Raw genomic sequence first — 18,502 nt, forward strand, 5'->3', positions numbered from 1 at the left:
AGTTGGCAGAGAGTCCCAGGCTCAGCCTCTGTTTCTTTATGTGTGAAATGGGCACAATAATGGCATCCATCTCACAGGATTGTTCTGAGGATCAAATGAGATAATACACATAAGGTTTCTGCAAACCCCAATTGTTGTTACTGTTGTTACTGTTATTACTACTATGAGAAGCCTGTTAAGAAGGCATCAGGAATACTCAGTAAATCATATTACTCTATTGATATTACTCTATTGAAACAAATTCATCATTGGGGCAGTTAGGCGACATAATGAATAAAGCACATGCTTCTTGGAGTAAGGAGGATCTGAGTTCAAATCTAGACTCCTTTACTAACTAGCTTTGTGACTCTGAATAAGTCATTGACCTCTATCTCAGTTTCCTCATCAGTGAAAATTGGAATAATCATACTAATCTTAGTGCTAACCTCCCAGAATTGTTTGAGGATAAAATGAGATATTTACAAAGGACTTTACAAACCTTAAAGGGCCTTATTAATAGCAGCAATGATTACTATTATTACTTCTTATGTGCATAAGCAGATAAATTCTAGAATGTATTACCTTTTGTATTAAATTGGATTGTGGGAAGATTAAGTCAAAGCCAAGGGGTGGGTACAGGGACCAAAAGCAAGTGAGACCTCCATAGCTCAGGGTAACAAATTTATTGGGCATGGAATAGAAGATTTGTTGTGAAGTCATTTTTCAGTCGTGTTTAATTCTTCCTGACTCCATTTGGGGTTTTCTTGTCAAAGATACTGAAGTATTTCCTTCTTCAGCCCATTTTATAGATGTGGAAACTGAGGCAAACAGGTAAAAGTGACTTGCCCAAGGTCACACAGCCAGTAAGAGCCAGAGGCCAAATTTGATCTCAGGAAAATAAATCTTCCTCCTCTAGATCCAGGGTTCTATCCACTCTGTGCCCTAGCTGAGTGGTTTCCAAGGAAGGGAAGGTGACAGGGATATACTGGGAAATGTAGGCACTATCAGCATGTAAGATAGCGACAAAATCAAAACACATCTTCTCCTAACTTCTTCTTTCTCAGGATCCAGGGGGTAAATTGGAGCCCCTGGAATCCTGCAGCATGGCGTGTAGTCAGCAGCTGCAGGGGTTATTTAGGACTCGGGACTATTTATGGGCAAAGCCAAAAGCCACACCTGCTAGCTCAGCTTCCTCTTCCCTTCCCCGCTCTCCAGAATGACAGTCTTTCTCCCAGCTGAGCTTTTGACTCCTCCAAGGAGGTAGCCAGCTCTCCCTGTGCTCATAGCGGAGCCTCCTCCAGCTGGGGTGGGCACTGGCCAGGAACTGGCTCTCAATCACGGCTCCTTCCAGCAGCAATCTCAGCCCCATTCATCTGGCACCTGATTCATGAGTCAACTGACTGTCTGGGAGTCGCTGCTATCCCAGATGGACGGGTGTCTTCCCAAGAGAGCTGACCAGGGTCTTATTCCAGATCACTGATCCTGGATGGGTCCTCCCAACATCCCCAACATCCCCATAAGCACACTCACTCTTCTCATTTTGCCAAAGGCAGCCCCCTCTAGGACCCACCTTCTCGGATTCTACCCGGGTTTCCCATACTTTGATGATGTCTCCCCACAGATTGGTGACGTCTTCCCTCAGCTTGCTGACTTCTCTTCCCAGTTTGGTGACTTCTCTCCTAGTTTGGGGACATCTACCCAATTTGGGAACTTCTCCCCACAGTCTGGTGACATCCCCTAGTTTGGTGACTTCTCCCCAGTGTGGGGACATCTCCTCAGTTTGGAGACATCTTCCCAGTTTGGTGACATCTGCCAATTTTGGTGACTTCTCCCCACTGTTTGGGTACATCCTCATTTTGGTGACATCTCGCCAGTTTGATGATATCTCCGCAGTTTGGAGACATTTTTCCAGTTTGGTGACATACCCTAGTTTGGTGACTTTTCCCTTGTTTGGTGATTTTCCCCAGTTTGGTGACCTCTGCCCAATTTGGTGACATCCCAGAGTTTGGTGACATTTCCCCTGTTTGGGGACATCTGCCCTGATTGTTGACACCAATTAGTTTACTGATTTCCCCCCAGTTTGGTGACTTCTCAGCAGTTTGGGGACAACTCCCAGGTTTGGTGACATCCCCTAGTTTGGTGAGTTTCCCCCAGTTTGGGAACATCTCATAGTTTGGTCACTTTCCCCCAGTTTGGGGACATCTCCCCAGTTTTGGGATGACCCTAGTTTGGTGGCTTTTCCCCAGTGTGGGGACATCCTCTAATTTGATGACTTCCCCCAATTTGGTGATATCCCTGTAGTTTGGTGACATCTACCCAGTTTGGTGACCTCTGCCCAGTTTGGTGTTATCTCCCCAGATTGGTGATATCTCTCAGGTTTAGTTTCTCTAGCTTCCAGCAGTCTGTCTAGGTATAAGCTCGGATGTTCCTCCTCCCCCTGCTTCAACTTTTCAAATGAGCCCCATGCATTTGATTGTTTAGCATGAAGTCTCATCACCTCTGCCAAGTCCTCCCTGCATCTCCTAAGATATGTCATGTTTGCATGAGATGACAACTCTAGATCTTGATGTTGCTCAGGCCACAATGCTAAATTGGGATTGTTCCTTGTTTCTGCAAGAAATTTATGGGATTTGGCAAACCTGTGCTACATTTTGGTTTGTCACTGTTCCCCAATTTTTTAGGTCAATAATAGAATCCCATAAATTAAAACAGCAGAGCACCCCAAGGTAACGATTGCTTTATTGAACATGTTGGCCATCTATCTCTTCTCCACTAGGTCTTATAGTACAAATCCTAGGCTGGCTGGCCAAAACTGTTATGATGATAATAACAGATAGTTTGGAGAAGCAGATAAATGTGTCAGGGCCAAATAGAGCTTTAAGTCAAGAGCCAGAGATTGACAGGCTTCAGTGAGGAAAGGAGGGGGCTAAACACTCCTGGCTCTCAAACCCCTCCCCCTCTAACTGCTTCTGCTTCAGTTGATAATGAAGACAGGAATAAGATTCTTCTGGTAAGTTTCTGTTATGGCTGAAACCCCAATAATGTTCCTTTTCTTTAATTTATATTCCTCTCAGGTCAGTTAGAGGAGATATAGAAGCTAGCTATCTAACAGTTGAGGACAGAGAAGATCTTCTTAAACTGGCAGCCAACAGGATTCAAACTAGATGTTCAGACTGAGTTGTGAGTATCTTTCCCAAATAATTATCAGGCCCAGATTTGAAGATAAAGGTAATAACAAGGAAAACTAGAGAAGTTAATGAAGGTTTTAGGATAATGAGAGGAGACCCCGAACTGCTGATGCTGCCCTTCCCCCTCCTCACAGGAGGGGATGAAGACACTTAACTAAAACTGGCACTCTTGCTATTGATAAATATCTTTACTCTCTAATCACTAAGTAATTATATAATTATATTAATGAAGAATAGTAATAACAAACAGGCTAACCCTATGAGTAGAAACCACTGGCTTATGCTACAATGGCCACCTCAGGAGAAACCCCAAGTAAGGAGTAGCAAGCAGAGTGTCTGCTCACATCTACTCCCACTAAATAACTGTCTCCAACCCTTCTCAACTGCCCCCTCACCCAAAGTTCTCCAGGGGGTCCCCTGGAATTCTGGGTGAGGCTATCCCTGTACCTTTGCAGGGATTCCATGCTTTGCATCTCCCCACAACAGTAAACTTTCCATCATTGTAAGGAGATCAATCCAGCTACACTAATGCCAGACTTACCGTTAGAAGGGGAACCCATCCATAGCTGTGCAGATACCTTGGACATAGTTCAGAAGACGAGAGATAACCTGACCGATATTCCTTTGGTCTCTCCCGATCTCACTTTGTTTACTGATGGTTCTGCATTTGTGGTAGATGGAGAACGGTATACCGGCGCGGCTGTAGTAACTCAAGATGAGACTTTATGGTATGCAGCTCTACCTAAGTCCATGAGTGCTCAAGGGGCTGAAATCCTGAGTCTCACCAGAGCTTTAGAAATTGGCCAGGGTCAAAGGTTGAACGTATGGACCGATAGTAAATATGCATTGTAGGTCACATCAAAAGGGTATGGATGAAGTCTCATTAGGAAACAGGAGGGCAGATGTAACTGCAAAATTTGGGGCCCGGTTCGGCCCAGTCCATGTGCTTTTTGGTGACAATTCCCCAGGTTGGTGACACCTCCAGTTTACTGACATCATATAATTTGGTGACATTTCTCCAGTTTGGTGACATCACTTAATTTGGTGGCTGTTTGGTGACATCTCCCCAGTTTGGTGACATCTTCTCATTTGGTTGACATCACCTAATTTGGTGACTGGTGTCATATTCCCAGTTTTGTGTCATATCCCCATTTTGGGGACATCTCCCCAGTTTGGTGACATCTTCCCATTTTGGTGAAATCACCTAATTTGGTGGCTTTTTGGTGACATCTCCCCAGTTTGGTGACATCTTTCCTATTTGGTGACAATTCCCCAGGTTGATAACATCTCCAGTTTACTGACATAATATAAATTGGTGGCATATCCCCATTTTGGTGATATCTTCCCATTTTGGTGACATCACCTAATTTGCTGGCTCTTTGGTGAAATCTCCCCAGTTTGGTGACATCATCTCATTTTGGTGACATCGCCTAATTTGGTGACTGGTGTCATATTCCCAGTTTTGTGTCATATCCCCATTTTGGGGACATCTCCCCAGTTTGGTTATATGCCCTTGTTTGGTGACATCTTTATAGTTTGGAGAAAATTCCCCAGGTTGGTGACACCTGCAGTTTACTGACATCATATAATTTGGTGACATTTCTCCAGTTTGGTGACATCACTTAATTTGGTGTCTATTTGGTGACATCTCCTCATTTTGGTGACATCGCCTAATTTGGTGACTCGTGTCATATCCCCAGTTTTGTATCATATCCCTAGTTTGATGACATCTTCCCATTTTGGTGACATCACCTAATTTGGTGGCTTTTTGGTGACATCTCCCCAGTTTGGTGACATATTTCCTGTTTGGTGACAATTCCCCAGGTTGATGACATCTCCAGTTTACTGACATCATATAAATTGGTGTCATATCCCCAGTTTGGTGACATCGCCTTAGATTTTGGCTCTTTGGTGATATCTCCCCAGTTTGGTGACATCTTTCCTGTTTGGCGACGTTTCATCAGGTTGCTGAATGGTGTCATATTACCAGTATTGTGTTATATCCCCATTTTGGGGACATCTCCCAGTTTGGTGACATCTTCTCATTTTGTTGACATCGCCTAATTTGGTGGCAGTTTGGTGACTTCTCCCCTATTTGATGACAACTCCCCAGTTTGTGACATCTCCAGTTTACTGACAACATATAATTTGGTGGTATATCCACAGTTTGGTGACATCTTCCTATTTTGGTGACATTGCCTAATTTGTTGAATGGTGTCATATTCCCAGTTTTGTGTTATATCCCCATCTTGGGGACGTCTCCCAGTTTGGTAACATCTCCTAATTTGGTGGCAGTTTGGTGACCTCTCCCCTGTTTGGTGACATCTTTCCTGTTTGGTGACAATTCCCCAGGTTGGTGACATCTCCAGTTTACTGACATCACATCCCCAGTTTGGTGACATCTTCCCATTTTGGTGACATCACCTAATTTGCTGGCTCTTTGGTGAAATATCCCCAGTTTGGTGACATCATCTCATTTTGGTGACATTGCCTAATTTGGTGACTGGTGTCATATTCCCAGTTTTGTGTCATATCCCCATTTTGGGGACATCTCCCAGTTTGGTGACATCTTCTTATTTTGGTGACATCACCTAATTTGGTGGCAGTTTGGTGACCTCTCCCCTGTTTGGTGACATCTCCCCAGCTTGTGACATCTTTCCTTTTTGGTGACAATTGCCCAGGTTGGTGACATCTCCAGTTTACTGACATCATATAATTCGGTGGCATATCCCCAGTTTGGTGACATCTTCCCATTTTGGTGACATCACCTAATTTGGTGGCTCTTTGGTGACATCTCCCCAGTTTGGTGACATCTTTCCTTTGTGGTGACAATTCCCCAGGTTGGTGACATCTACAGGTAACTAACATCATATAAATTGGTGTCATCTCCCCAGTTTGGTGACATCTTCTCATTTTGGTGACATCGCCTAATTTGGTGACTGATGTCATATTCCCATTTTTGTGTCCTATCCCCATTTTGGGGACATCTCCCCTGTTTGGTGACATGCCCTTGTTCGGTGACATCGTTATGGTTTGGAGACAATTCTCCAGGTTGGTGACATCTCCAGTTTCCTGACATCATTTAATTTGGTGGCATATCCCCAATTTGGTGGCATTTCCCCATTTTGGTGACATAGCCTAATTGGCTGAATGATGTCATATTCCCAGTTTTGTGTTATATCCCCATTTTGGGGACATCTCCCAGTTTGGTGACATCTCCCCATTTTGGTGACATCACCTAATTTGGTGGCAGTTTGGTGACTTCTCCCATGTTTGGTGACATATCCCCCATTTGTGGCATCTTTCCTTTTTGGTGACAATTCCCCAGGTTGGTGACATCTCCAGTTTACTGACATCATATAATTTGGTGGTATATCCCCATTTTGGTGACATCTTCCCATTTTGGTGACATCATCTAATTTGGTGACTCTTTGGTGACATCTCCCCAGTTTGGTGACATATTTCCTGTTTGGTGACATTTCACCAGTTGAGTGACATCTCATTTTGGAGACATTGCCCAATTTGGTGGCTCTGTGGTGACATCTCCCCAGTTTGGTAACATCTTCCCATTTTGGTGACATCGCCTAATTTGGAAACTGTTGTCATATCCCCAGTTTGGTGACATCATCCTAGTTTGATGACATTCCCTTTTCCCCACTTTGGTGACATGCCCTTGTGTGGTGACATTTTTCCTGTTTGATGACAATTTCAAAGGTTGCTGACATTGCCAGTTTAGTGACATCCCATAATTTGGTGACATCTCCCCAGTTTGGCAGCATCTTCCCCTTCTGGTGACATCACCTAATTTGGTTACTGTTTGGTGTCATCTCCCCATTTTGGTGACATCGCCTAATTTGGTGACTGGTGTCATCTCCCCAGTTTGGGGACATCTCCCCACTTTCATGACATTCTCTAGTTGGTGGCTTTTCCCCAGTTGTGAGACATGTCTCAAGTTTAGTGATATCTCCCCAGTTTGTCAACATCTAACCATTTTGGTGACATCTCCTAATTTGGTTACTGTTTGGTGTTATATCCCCAGTTTGGTGACATCTCCCCAGTTTGGTGACATTCTGTAGTATGGTGACTTTTGGTGACTGGAGTCATCTCCCCAGTTTAGTGACATCCCCTAGTTTGTTGATATCTCCCCTCGTTTGGTGACATTTCCCCAGGTTGGTTACATCCCCTCGTTTGGTGACAGCTACCCAGCTTGGTTATATCCCCTCGTTTGGTGACAGCTACCCAGCTTGGTTATATCCTCTCGTTTGGTGACAGCTACCCAGTTTGGGTGCATCTCCACGGTTTGGAGATATTTCTCTAGCTTCTTTATATCTCCTAGTTCAGTGATATCTCCCTAGATTGGTGACATTTCCCCTATTTGTTTACACCCCCCAGTTGTGAGACATCTCCCCACTTTGGCAACATTTCTCCATTTTGCTGACATTGTCTACTTTTTTGACTGTTTTGTATCATCTCCCCAGTTTGGTGACATTCCCTAGTATAGTGACTTTTCCCCACTTTGGTGATATGCTCTTGTTTGGTGACATCTCCCCACTTCAGCGACATCTTCCCATTTGGTGACATCGCCTAATTTGGTGACTGGAGTCATATCCCCAGTTTAGTGACATCCCGTACTTTGTTGATATCTCCCGAGTTTGCAGATACCTCCCCTTTTTGGTGACATTTCCCCAGGTTGGTTACATCTCATTTGGTGACATCTCCCCAGCGTGGTGATATCCCCTCGTTTGGTGACAACTACCCAGTTTGGGGATATGTCCACAGTTTGGAGATATTTCTCTAGCTCATTTATATCTCCTAGATCAGTGACATCTTCCTAGATTGGTGACATTTCCTCTGTTTGTTTATACCCCCTAGTTGTGAGATATCTCTCCACTTTGGTGACATCTCCCCACTTTGGCAACATCTCTCCATTCTGCTGACATTGCCTACTTTTTTGACTGTTTTGTATCATCTCCCCAGTTTGGTGACATTCCCTAGTATAGTGACTTTTCCCCACTTTGGTGACATGCCCTTGTTTGGTGACATCTCCTCAGTTTGGTGACATCTGCCCAGTTTGGCGACATTTTCCCATGACATCGCCTAATTTGGTGACTGTTTGGTGTGATCTCAGTTTGGAGACATCTTCCCATTTTGGTAACATCGCCTAATTTGGTGACTGGTGTTGTCTCCCCAGTTTGGGGACATATACCCCCTTTCATGACGTCCCCTAGTTGGTGGCTCACCAATTTGGTGACATCCCCTAGTTTGGTGACAACTACCCAGTTTGGGGACATATCTCCAGTTTGTGGATATTTCTCTAGCTTGTTTATATCCCCTAGTTGGGTGACATCTCCCTTGTTTGGGGACATAATCCCTACTTTGGTGACTTTTCCAAAATTTGGTGAAATCTCCCCAATTTGGGGACATTTCTCCAGTTTGGTGACATCCCTTAGTTAGGTGACTTTTCCCCAATTTGGGGATATCCCCTAGTTTCTTTACTTTTCCCCAGGTTTGGGACATCCCCTAGTTTTATGACTTTTTCCCAGTTTGGTGGTATCTCCCCAGGTTGGGGTCATCTCCCAGTTTCGTTACATTTACTAATTTGTTTACTTCTCCAAATTGTGTGAGTTTTTCCCAGTCTGCTCTTATGCTCTAGTTTGGTGAAATCTCCCCTATTAGGAGAAATCCCCTAGTTAGGTGACTTCCCCAGCTTGGTAACATCCCCTAGTTTTGTGACTTTACCCCAGTTTGGGACATTGCCTAGTTTGGTGACATTTCCCCAGTTTTTGGACATTTCCACATTTTGGTGACATTTCCACGGTTTGTTTATATCCCCTACTTGGGTGGCATCTCCCTCGTTTGGCAACATCACCTCAGTTTGGTTAAATCCTCTACTTTGGACACTTTTCTCAAGTTTAGTGATATCTTCCCAGTTTGGTGACATCCCCTAGTTTGGTGCCTTCTCTTCAGTTTGGTGGGGAGAAGTTCACAGTCCATTTGCCATATTAAAGGACATGGGTCTGAGCTCCATCTCCCAGGATACCCTCAACCAGTATCCCCTGCTCTGTTCCCCACTCTGTCCTTTCCGCCCCATTGCTTACAACCGAACTGAGTATAGTCCTAACTACAAATGTCTAGTTATGGCTCTGGGTAATGGTGGTAATAAAAATAGCCTTGCTTAGCACATACTGGGTGCTTAATAAATGCTTTTCATTCATAATAATAGTAACATTCTTTTATATGAAGATTTATAAGGTGCTTTTCTCACCCCCACCCTGGAGGAATGTGACCATTGTTACCCCCATTTGCTGATAAGGAAACGGGATCAGAGGAACCAAATGGCTTGTCCAAAGTCAGTGAGTCAACAGTGAACCAGCATTTACTAAGTGACTGCTGCTGAGCATTTGGTGGGGTATCAAAAAAGGTGAGCAAAAAGGAGGCCCTGCTTCTAAGGAGTTTATAGTCTAATAGGGGAGAGAGAACATGGGATATGGGGTACAGGTAAGATATGTACTGTGTAGGGGTAGTTAGGCGGTTCAGTGGATAGAGAGCCAGGCTTGGAAATGGGTGGTCCTGGGTTCAAATCTAGCCTGACACTTCCTAGCTGGGTCACCCTGGGCAAGTCACTTAACGCCATTTGTCTAGCACTTAACCACTCTTCTGCCTTGGAACCGATACTTAATATTGATTCTTAGAAGGTAAGAGAATATCCATCCATCCATCCATTCATCTAAGCAAATAGGTGATCTGAGAAAGGAAAGCATGAGGAGCTTGAGCTGGGGATCTGAGCTGAGGCTGGAAGGAAAGGTAGCAAGCACCAGGCTCGGTGGCGGTGGGGGGGGGGGCCGGGAGAGCCCCCCGAGCAGGTCAGGGACAGGCCAGACCAGCTTTTCTGGGAACTTCCTGAGTGCTTGTTCTCTTTCCCCCTCCCTCCATGTCCCTCGCACCTGGAAAGGCTCTGACGCACAGTAGGGCTTTCTGAAGGACTAGAATTTCCAGGCTGTCTGCTAGGGTCCAGCTGCATCACGTAGTCCCATTCATTTAAAAGAATCAATAAGGGAGACGTGTCTATATCTATGTGTTTGTTGATGTTACATACTTATAGGTTTCATGTTGTTTCTATGCATTTCTATATCACATATAAAATGACAAAGATATGATTTCTAGAATTTTTATTTCAAAGTAAAATTAAATCCATCTCTGTGTGCGTGTGGGGGTCGCCCCGAGTGCTTGTTCCAGGGGCTCTTCCCGAGGGCTCCTGGGGAACCAGTGGAGCCAGAGCAGCCTCTGTTTTCTTTCTGTCTTACAACCCTCTGGATGACGTCCTTTCCTCCCATTCTTCCTCACTGATTATCTGGGGTATATCCTATTGATTATATAAGCTCATGTTGTTCTTATTCTATTTTTATTGATGGAAGTCAAGGGCTTGACTTCCCAGGATCACAAATCGATTAAGTATCTGAGGTTGGATTTGAATTCCTGACTCAAAGTGGTCTTTGGAGCTTTTTCCAAGTACTTCTAGAAGTCTATGGACCCCAGAGAACTGCTCCTACCCTAGTTCTTAGGATTCTGGGGTCATAACAAGAGCTGGACATATCCTCCATCCTTTCCCCTCATTGGGCAGAACAGGAAACTGAGGTCCAGGGAAAGGAAGCGACTTGCCCAAGGTCAAATATAGGTAGTATGTAAATAGCAGTCAGAATTAGAACTCAGGTCTTCTGACTCCAAATCCTTTTATTCTCTCTGTTGCACAAATTGCTCATTAACTCTGATGCTCCCCAGATTTGGGCCATTGTCCTCCCTCTCTTTCACTGGCCAAGATTCGCTTCCAGTCCCCAGGGCTTGGCAGTCCCTAGAAGACATACAAATGCCTGTGGGTTAGGGAGTAGTGAGCGTGGGCCAGAAAGGCTTTGGGGCGCCATCTTCCGGCGAAATAGGGACTCTGCACCCCCCAGTGGTACTGATGCTCTGCCAAAGGACGCCTGCCTGCGCCTATCCCCCACCTGTCCTAGTTGAGAAGGTGATTTCTCCCTTGACTCTCCTCCCCCTTCTCACTCTCCCCAAAAGCCAGAAGATCTGGGTTCAAAACTCACCTCTGATGTTTACAAGCTACGTCATCTCAGCCAAATCACTTTCCTCTCAGTTTCCTCACCCACAAAACGAGGGGGACACCATGATCCACCTCCTTCCCTCCTCTTCCCCAGTATGGACTCGTGGGATTCAGAGCTGGAAAGGAACCACCATCTAGTCCACCCCCATTTATTTTTCAGAGAAAGAAATTAAGGCTGAACGATGACTCGCCGCCATGATAGTAATCCGAGTTGAACCCAGGTCCTCTGACCCCCAGAGGAAGGGCCACGCACATCTTGGCTCGGAGTTCGGCTTTGATTACACCATCTTGGGTGTGAGAACGACTCCCTTCCACTTGGCAGGCCGGGTGATCTCTGGGGCCGAGTGGGCTGAGTCTGCCTCGGGCATTCCTTCTTGGTGCTCCAATCTCAGCTGAGATGTTCCCTTCCAGAGCCTAACTGAGGCAGTGAGCAAATGAGGGGCAGAGCCTCGGCCTTCTGCCACGCGCTCCTAAGCAACTTTATCGAACAATCAATTCAGAGACAATTGGGGCAAGAGAAAAAGCTCACTTTTTTACATCACTCAAGAGTTTTGGGGCAGCTCGAGGCTCAGTGGATAGAGCACTGGGCTAGGAATCAGGACGACTCGTCTTGTTGAGCTCAAATCCAGCCTCAGACGCTTACTGGCTATGTGACCCTGAGCAAGTCACCTAACACTTTTTACTCCAGCTTCCTCATCTGTCAAATGAGCTGGTGAAGGAACTGGCAAATCACTCCAGTATCTCTGCCAGGAAAAGTCCAAACTCTTTTTGCCTCAGTTTCCTCATCTGTCAAATGAGCTGGTGAAGGAAATGGCCAACCACTCCAGTATCTCTGCCAGGAAAAGTCCAAACTCTTTTTGTCTCAGTTTCCTCATCTGTCAAATGAACTGGAGAAGGAAATGGCCAACCACTTCAGCATTTTTGCCAAGAAAACCCCAAATGGGATCATGAAGAATCAGACACAACTGAACAATATAAGGGTTTTCACAAAGAACTTGCTCTGGAACAACCCTGGGGGCCAGGACAAAGAAGTGTGGCTAGAGGGGAAAATAAACCCCAGAGAATGAAGGGGATTGGCCTGCCCACCGCCACATGGTCAGCTAAGGGTCAGAAGTAGGATCGCTCGTGACTCTGTGCCCTCACACCACACAGCCTCTAATAAAGAATCTGGTCCTGGCATGTCTGGGCTTCAAGGAATACCATCTGCTGTTTGTGGAGAAGAACACTGGCCCAGGGCTCAGGCACTTTTTGTCAGTGGTAGAGTCTAGTCCAGGGGTTCCCAAACTTTTTTGGCCTGCCGCCCCCTTTCCAGAAAACATATTACTCAGCCCCCTGGAAAGTAATTTTTAAAAAATTTTAATAGCAATTAATAGGAAAGATAAATGCCCCTGTGGCCATCACCGCTTCCCCTGGATCCCTGCAGCACCCACCAGGGGGCGGTGGCACCCACTTGGGAATCACTGGTCTAGAGGAAGACACAAGTGGAATTTTGGGAGCTGGAATTGACTCCTCTGGACGGTGAGCAAGGTCACCTGGTTCCTCTTCTATCAAATAAGGATGGTATTGCTTATTTTGCCTGACCTTCCACAGTGGTGAAGGCTCCAATGAGATAACTTAGGGGAAGATGGATGTTAAACCATAAAGGGTTCCCAGGGATGCTCAGTCACTATTGGGAGGCAGAGGGGAAAGAATGCTGGACTTGGAGATGGAATCCTGCAGCAATATTTGCTGTGATTCCCAGCAAGCTGCCTCAGTTTCCTCACCTGTTAAGTAGGGATAATCTGACCTGTAGTACCTACCCTGTCGGGTATGTGACTGACATTTAGAAGGTGTTTTTGTGTGGTAGATAAAGAACTAGCCTCCGAGTCAGGAAAACTCGGCTTCAAATGCTGCCTCTTATGGATGTTGGCTATGTGACCCTGGACAAGTCACTTCAAATACTCTGATGCCTTCAGGCTTGTCTCATGTCTGTGACTTGCAGAAATTTCTTCTCTATTCTAGACCAAGTAAATCAGTGGTCCCCACCCCTCTAGCTATGTCTGTCTATTCCTTTGTACCTATGTACATAGGGGTATATCCCCATGGAAACAGCAATATACCTCACATTTCTGTGGTGCCTTTTTTTTAACCCTTGCCTTCCATCTTAGACGCAATACTATGTATTGGTTCTAAAGCAGAATAGTAAAGGCTAGGCAATGAGGGTTGAGTATCTTGTTCAGGGTCACCCGGCTTCGAAGTACTTGGGGTCAGATTTGAACCCAGGACCTCCCACCTCCAGGCCCTGCACTCTATCCACTAAACCATCTAGCTGGCCCCTATGTATGTGACGCTTTTAAGATACACAAAGTATTTTACATTTATGAAGATTTCTTGGATCCTCAGTTTATCCCCCATTTGATGACCTGCTCCAAGTGTGAGGGGCTGAGAGAGGCACAGAGAAAGGAGAATCAGAGAGAGAACAAGGAAGGGGAAGAGAATAAGCATTTCTATGATACCTGCTATGGGCCAGGCACTGTGCAAAGCACTTTACAAATATCTCATTTGATCTTTGTAACAATCCATTAAGATATCTCATTGGAGAGAGGGGCTAGGGAAGAGAGAAGGGGAATGGATGGATGGATGGATGGATGGATGGATGGATGGATGGATGGATGGACAGATGAATGGATGGATGGATTGATGGGCAGATGGACTGATGAATGGACGGACGGATGGATGGATGGATGGACAGATGAATGGATGGATGGATTGATGGGCAGATGGACTGATGAATGGATGGATGATGAATGGACGGATGGATGAATGGATGGATGGATGGACAGATGAATGGATGGATGGATTGATGGGCAGATGGACTGATGAATGGACGGACGGATGGATGAATGGATGGATGGATAGATGGATGGATGGATGGATGAATGGACAGATGGATGGATGAATGGATAGATGGATGGATAGAAAAAATGCTTACTATGTGCAAAGCGCTGAGCTAAGTCCTGGGGATACAGATCAAAGACAGTTGGGTGTCTGCTCTCCAAGAGCTTACAGTCTAATGGGGAAGACAACACACATGGACGGTTTCAGCTGCTAGTCATATGGAAAGGCCCCACAGTCCTTAGGGTATATATAGTGAAAGAAGATGGTGGCAGACAATCAAGGAGGGAAGAGGAGAGCTCTGTACCATTCTCTAGTTCTTCCCTGGATCTCTGGAATCCAAGCAAGAATTATCAAAGGAAGAAGAGGTGCAACTGATACTCATACCCAATTGTTCAGGTCCAATCTGGAGCAGGTTCCCCCAAACCAAAACTTACAAGATTAGAGCTTGGGGGAATGAGGAAACAACCACCATTCATTTTATAAGGAGAGGCACAGAAATGGGAGATCCAGGCCTCTCCAGGCACACTTAGCAGCTGCCCAACTGGAGTTTAGAGTCTTGTCATGGTGGTATTCAAGGGAAGGAGCTGCTGTGGGAGGAGGCAAGAGAACGAGACTGGCTTCCCTAAATCTCCACTGGGAAAAGTCAGATAGAACTGTTCCTCTGCCCTTTCTCCAACAAGGCCTGGAGACGGGGGGAGGAGGAGAGATGTCATTCAGGAAGCAACATCTCATTTGCCAGATAGTGCTGCGCTTTAAATATTTTCCTTTTTCTCAGTGGACTCGAGATGGTAAACCAGGCAGCTTGAACTTTTCTCATGGCCGGGCCAATCTGGGGGAGCCATTTAATGGAATCATTTTGATCAGTTAAAACCACTGCCTGTCTGTGCTTTGCTGGCTGACCTCATCACTTGGTCTGGTTCTCTCCCTTCCTCATTCACTACCAGGGATTTCTCGTAGTGAATCATCTCTCAGGGAGGCAGGACAGGTATAAGGGGAAGAGTGCTGGCCCTCAAACTTGGGCTGTGACCAGTCATCTCTAATGCTTCTCTTAAGGCTTCTATCAGAGTAATTTGGTGCTGGATACGGAGACAACTAGAGAATTCTGGATTTGGGGGTCAGAAGAGCTGGATTCAAATCCTGACTGTGGCTGTGCAAGGTTAGACAGGCCTGTTTCTTTATTGTAGAAGTTTGGACAAAATGGTTTTTCTTTTCTTTCCTTGTTTCTTCCTTCCTTCTCTCTCCCTTTCTACCTTTTCTTTCTTTCCCTCACCTTCCATTTTAGAATCAATATTGTGTTGATTCCAAGGCAGAAGAGTGGTGAGGACTAGGTAATGGGAGTTAAATAACTTGCCCAGGGTCACACAGCTGGGAAGTGTCTGATGCCACATTTGAACTCAGGACCTCCCATCTCTAGAACTGGCTCTCCATCCACTGAGCCATCTAGCTACTCCCAGGATGAAATGATTTCTAAGGTTCTTACCAGCTCTAAATTTTATAGTTGATCCCAAATGGAATCAATAAATGACTTTAATGTTAGATAGACTAAATGACTGCCAAGGTGCCCAATCCAAGCTTTAATGACTTAGCACCTTTCTGACCAGTGAGGTTGGAGACTATTTGCTTAGGGAAAGGGCAGGAGAGGCAGGGCAGAAGCAGAGGTGACTCCCCTGGCCAGTCTTTACTGTCGTTCTTACCTCCCAAGGCAGGAGCTGGTTTCAACAATGAGCCAGATCTTTTGCCCCAGCTCAGACTGAAGAGACCAGAGGATTTAAGGCTCAGATCCCTTCATTTTACTGAGGAGGAGATAAGGGACAGTGTAGAATTTTTAAAAGACAAGAGTAGTAGTAGAGTTCATTAAGGAAGAAAGGCTTTGTCATGGTTTGTTTTAAAAAGAAGTCATGGGCTCAGGGGATTGAGAACCAGACCAAGAGATGGGAGGTCCCGAGTTCAAATGTGATTTCAGCCACTTCCTAGCTATGTGATCCTGGGTAAGTCACTTAACTCCCAATTGTTAAGTTCTATCCCTTACCATTCTTCTGCCTTGGAATCAATACAAAGTATTGATTCTAAGAGAAAAAAGGGTTAAAAAAAAAATCATGGCGTCACTCTTGGTTTGGAGGATTTACCAATTTTGTCTTGTTGGTAGAGTTGTTTGCATTTCAAAGGGCTCTGAGCTCTTGGAAAGGAGGGTCTCGAACCTTTGCATCCTCAGCACACAGTAGACACTTGATAAATGCTGACATGACTTCTGATCTTCACTTCCTGTCTCCTGCCCTCTCCCTAACTAAATTTTCTCCATATTTTGAGAGGAACAGTGGCTAATGGAAAGAATGCTAGATGTAGAATGAGAGGGCTTGAGTTTGAGTTGTAAGGATTTCCCTTTACTAGCCATCTGACCCTGGACAAATCACCCAGTTCCCATTCATTTCTACCTCCATCCAGAAAGGGAAGCGAGCCTAGCCAGAATCTCCAAGGTCTCGTGGAATTTCAGGGCTGGAAGGGACCTGAGGTCGTGTTTAACCCATACTTACATCCTCCCTCCAAATCTCATATTCCAGCTCCTCTGCAAAATTCCGTGACCGCCTCAGCCCAAAGACCACTGTCCCTTCTCTTCCTAGCTCTCTTGGCCCCTGCTCCCCTGCATTATCAGGACCCAACTGGATTGTATGCTCCTGGGAGAGGGGAAGAGAACAAGACTGGCTTTCACGTTCTTCCTTGCCCAGATTCGGGAGGTGCTCAATAAATGCACAGATTGATTAAAACTATTTTGCCAGGCATCAGACTCGGTATCAGGAACACAAATCAAAGTTCCTCCCCGTAAGGGACTTCAGTTCTAAAAGGGATACATAATAGGTGTGTACACACTCTGTCTGTCTGTCTGTCTGTCTGTCTGTCTGTCTGTGTCTCTCTCTCTCTCTCTCTCTCTCTCTCCACACACATACATGTGACCAGGTATATAGAGAACATACAAAGGAGATAGAAAGTAACCTTGGAGGGGACAATGTGAGCAACTCAACTATTCCAGTCCCTGAGACCCTCTGTGAAGGCGACTTTCTTTTTATTTTTTAAACTCTTACCTTCTGTCTTAGAGGTGATGCCATGTATTGGTTCCAAGACAGAAAAGTGGTAAAGGACCTGGTAGTTGGAGTTGAGTGATTTGCCCAGGGTCACACAGCTAGGAAGTATCTGAGACTATAGATTTGAACCCAGGACCTCCCATCTCCAAGCCAGATGACTATCCACCGAGCCACCAGGCTGCCCATGAACGTTACTTTCATCAGGAAAATGCACAGACCTGCCGGCTCTGTGTCTAACAGAGACTGAAGGGGCTCAAGTCAGGCTTGCTGCCGTCTTTAGAGGGCAAAGACCACTTATCCATCCCTCAGCTCTCACGCAGTTTAAAAACCTGACATTTTGGTAACCCTTTTGGTTTACAAAGCACAGTCCCCAGTAATTCCAGGGCTACAAATCCTTCCATTATTTCAGATGAGGAAGCTGGGGCTGATAGACACTAGGCGCCTTGCCCCCTGCATCTCCCAGTGACGGGAGCTGAAGCTGATCTGCTGACTTCCAAGAGCCCAGGCCTGTGGGCTGGGCCAGCCTGCCAGGGAGGCTCTGACTCGCTAATTCTCACGGCTGGTTATTTCTAAAGAGCCGGCCTGGCAGCTGCTGAAGGGCCAGCCTGTGCAAAGAGGTCAGAGCAGGGCCTGGCCCTGCGATTTCCCTGGTAGAGGCGACTCTCCGAGTACAGGTCAGCACCTTCTCTACGACTGATCCTGAAGGGTTATCTATATAGCACTGGCAAGTGGAGGAGGGACTGGCCCAGAGTCTTCCTGTTTTAAGCCAATTCTCTGCCAAGGCACACTCGCCTGTCCCCCCAAGAGTTGGGTTCTTTGCAACAAAAAAGGTGGGTTGGTTTTTTCATCGCGAGCCTGTAATGAACCCTCGGTCCAAGTCTGGACCTCTCCCTGCTATGGGAACACAATTTCCCCAAGAGGAAACAGAAGGCACCATTGAGGTGTTGGATTTCTGGCTTCTCACAAAGCAGCGTTGTTTGTGATTTCATCATCAGAATGGCCTGGTGCTGAACTGCACAACCTGGGCTCTTCCTGGGAACGGAGGAAAGTGCTCTTCAGGAGAAAAGAGGAGCCTCCTTGGTCTCATGGTCTCCAAGAGGAGAGGAGAACCAGGACACCCAATTATGCTGGGAATAACTGAGGGGCTTTGTAATAGGAGATGGGCACTAGAGGCAGGAGTCCCGTTTGGGTAACTAAGACATAAGGCTCTAACTGGTTGATGTAACCAAGATGGATGCTCTTTTCCTTCTACCTATTTAAACATTTTGTACTCA

Source organism: Gracilinanus agilis, chromosome 4 (assembly GCF_016433145.1).
Source record: "Gracilinanus agilis isolate LMUSP501 chromosome 4, AgileGrace, whole genome shotgun sequence".
Lineage (NCBI taxonomy): Eukaryota > Metazoa > Chordata > Mammalia > Didelphimorphia > Didelphidae > Gracilinanus > Gracilinanus agilis.